The sequence below is a fragment of the Zingiber officinale genome, chromosome 3B (genome assembly GCF_018446385.1).
Source record: "Zingiber officinale cultivar Zhangliang chromosome 3B, Zo_v1.1, whole genome shotgun sequence".
NCBI lineage: Eukaryota > Viridiplantae > Streptophyta > Magnoliopsida > Zingiberales > Zingiberaceae > Zingiber > Zingiber officinale.
In genome coordinates this window covers 80,290,265-80,294,105 of record NC_055991.1, presented here as the reverse complement: position 1 = coordinate 80,294,105, position 3,841 = coordinate 80,290,265, and the positions used below count along the sequence as shown (strand labels likewise).

Sequence of the window (3,841 nt, the reverse complement as noted above, 5' to 3'; positions counted from 1 at the left end):
GACGGTTTGGAGAAATGAGAGGAAGGGTGGTTTTGTCTTGGTAGATCGTCGCCCACATGATGTCTAAGAAGAGGGGAGGAATATGGTAGAAGATCAAGAGGTTTTTAGCTACAAAGGAAAGGTACAACTAGTTCTTTAATTCCGTTGCATAATTAGTTTAATTTCTTTGTATCGATTTTGAATACCAACAAAAGAGGCTAGCGATCTTGTACTTCGATCAAGGTGTGCTTTGATCTGTCAAGAACTTTCTTGATTGATCAAACACATGTCTGATCGAACATGTGGGTTGCTAGGAAAAGTTCTGTACTTGTACAATTTTTGTACAGGGAAATTTAAATAGAACGGAATTCCAGCGCCTTCAGAAAAAATATGGCTTAGTGGAGGAGTGGAGAGAGTGGAAAAATGAAGAACGTGGAGAGGTGAAGGAAAAAGGAAAAAGGAAAAAGAAAAATAAAAATTTTCACTTTTCTTTTTTCATTACACGTTCAACCAACATCCCCTTTTTCTATTTTTTTATTTATTTCATGATGTAATATTTAATGTATTGCATTTCCTCATGATGCAAATATTAATGTATTACATTTCCTCTTGGGCTTGAACTTTCAAAGTCTATTATCTCTTCCATCTTTACCTATTGCATTTTTAGAACTTTTCTAGAACCTAATAATACATGTCCATTGTAATCATATCAACGATCCAATATCGCTGACACGGCAAACGCATTTGCTCACTATTACAATAATATAAATCTAATTTATAGAGTTTGTGTGGAACTCTTTCACTCTCTTTGTTTTTATTGATTGGAAATCAATATAATATTGGATCATATCAAACTTTATTTGTCAATACACTGTTTGATCACATCAAACTTTATTCGCCAAATTTAACTCCTGGAATTTGACTTTCTCAACGAAAAATAGAGAAATCAATACTTGTGTGACCCTCAATGGTTCAAGGATGTAGCTAGCCATGGGTTCACAACTCTTTGTGATTCAGGATTATATTTGTCCTTTATTCGGGCATACTCTTAATAGCCCCATCCTATGATTAACTCCTTTATTATAGGGCGTCAGAATTAATTTTGATTAGCACACAACGAACCATGGTAAGAGTGTCTAGCAGCACCGCCCCATGATTCCTTAGGTATCATTGAATAGTGCCTGCAAGAACCAGTTGATTATGGTTAACATATAGTTCGGTCCCTTCATCCTATATATTTCGGTCGAATCTACAACCATTGGTACATCGAGGATTGTATATTGATTCGATAACCATATGATATATCTTATAGTGATATTGCATGTGTAAATAGAAACTCCTTTCCTGAAGTACATATTACAACTCTGATCAGAGACTTCATTCACTATAAAATAATATATTACATAGGATATCCACACCTATAGGTGTGCGGTGAATCCCTGACTACAATGCACTGACTCCTATATATTTTGTTACTACACCCAATCTCACCACCTGACACTACAACAAAAACCCTCATAGACATCGGTGGAACAACAACAGTTTTAAGCAAAAACCGATGTCTTTGAGTATTTTACACCGGTTTTTCCAAAAACCGGTGTCTATGAGCACAGATTTTCGCTCATAGACATCAGTTTTTTAGGTGATGTCTATGAGCACCTTTTTTTCGTTAATAGACATCGATTTTAACAGTGGTTTTTAAAACCCGGTGTTAATGAACTAAAATAAAATATTTTAATTTTCCTACCAGCCAAAATTTGTAACACTGTGAAGTTCCCTCTAAACCTAAACCTATATCGCGCCCCTTCCTCCAACCATCTCTCTCAGCCTAAACCTAAACCTAAACCTCCGACCATCTCTCTTAACCTCATCTCCTTCTTCCCCTTCCTAGATCGACGCCCCTTCCTCTCCCGATCAGGATCAAGACACGACGCCCTTGCTTGTCCGTCCAACCACACCGTATCTCCTCCAACTCCTCCCTTTGAGTGAGAAGAGGAGGTCTTCTTCGCATTCCGGTAGTTTTTCCTTCATCCATCTCCAGTCCAGCATTCATTGTCATTGTTGGAGTCCTTCTTTACATTTCGATAATTTTTTCTTTATCCATTGTCGCTACTGAAGTTCTTCTTCGTCTTCAATAGTTTAGCAGGTGGGTTAAGTCAAAATGGGTTGGTGCCTAAATTATCAAGGCTGTAGATAATACGCTACCTTCGTCCTCGAGCGTTCGATGAACATGCCTACCACAAGAAGCAAGAGGCTTGTATCTCCCTCTCTCCTAATTCATCAGAGTAAAAGAACAAGAAAAAGGGGAAATATTTAAAGACAATGCAATCTTTACAGTAAAAGGTGTCAGAGTGGAGTGAAGTGGCAGTGAGCGACGCCTCGCCATCGACGAGACCAACCTCTTTGAAACCCTAGGCGGAATCCAGCCCTTCATCGATCTCTCAACCAATTTCTACAACAGGTGAGCCGATCTACCTACCTCTTCCTCCGTGACCCTCTCCGTCTGTTGTAGATGCTCGATTGATTATGACCATCTCTAATTTTGTTAACACACATGGTTGGTAGGGTTTTCGCTGATGAGGAAGAGTGGGGTTCTGATCTATCTTTTCGAATTCGAAGAAGGAGGACGCGATTTGGAACCAGTACGAGTTCTTCGTTCAGAGGATGGGAGGCCCTAATCTGTATTCCTAGAGGAAAGGTGAAGGGAACTTGTTCTTTTGTTTTATATGACCAGAATCTTACATAAATTGATTATTGTGATGATATTCGTATCATTGTAATTTCATATGACCTCTTAAATATTCTATTCTCTTTTGTAATCACCTTGTGTTCAGGATTTGTTCATTGAGCCTTTAGGAGAATGGTGGTTAGGAAGTACAAGAATAGTTGGTGTCCTACTTTGATGCATACTGAGATATTGTTATACCGATCATATCTCTGGTGTTTCGGTTATGTGATTATATCAAAAATAGTCACATAACTGAAACACCTAAGTTCGTGCATTTGAATTTATTATGAACAATTAATTTTAGTTTGTGGATATGCTGCTATATTTAGACCAGTATTATGGAGTTTGATGCAACAAAAGGCATGCTTTATTCATTTGGTAAGGAAATCATAAGAACAATTTAGTCTCTGGACTCAGCTGATACAGAAGAAAAAATCTGAAAAATATACAAGAAATTGATACATCCATCTCTCTCTATAGATTCTAGTTCTAAGTTTGCTTCTGTAATGAAGGGAAACCTTTGGCTGAATTGTTGCAACACAGTTTCGTTTGAATCAATCATTATTGCAAGTCATCCAGCTCTGATCGGACGACATGCACCATTCCCTGTTACTCACCAAGCTGCTGAGAGGTGGTTGCACCATATGCAACAAGCACTCGATAGCACCACGAGCATCGATCCTAATTCAAAAGTCAAAATGATGAGTTTTTTCAGGCACATATCAACCCACACTGTGTCTTCCTTTGTTGATGATATGAATACTATTATTATTTTTATTATTTAGGCTGGCTTTCAGGCACACTGCTTACTTTCTCGTGGGTGGGAATGAGATGACAAGGCAAAGGCAATAAGTTCTCAATGTAAGCATGCAGCAAATGGACCATCAACATCTACTTGAGATTCAACTTGCTCGTCAATTGACACAGTTACTTGATATCAAAATCTCAATCTGCATTTGTGATGACAGTTGTGATATTTGAAATTTATAGGATGAAATGAAAATAGCACAAGATGAGATCTTCGGTCCTGTTCAATCGATCCTTAAGTTCAGGCAAGTGCAACATCTTATACCAGTCTTCTTGATGTGTACAATATCAAGATGAAATTTTAGATTGTATTAGTCTTTTTTATTT

The 3,841-nt window shown here is 37.7% G+C and overlaps 1 pseudogene; it reads left to right on the top strand.

Annotated features, from left to right (window-relative positions):
- Positions 1-2,301: 2,301 nt before the first annotated feature.
- Positions 2,302-3,559, top strand: LOC121968391 (annotated as a pseudogene).
- Positions 3,560-3,841: the final 282 nt, after the last annotated feature.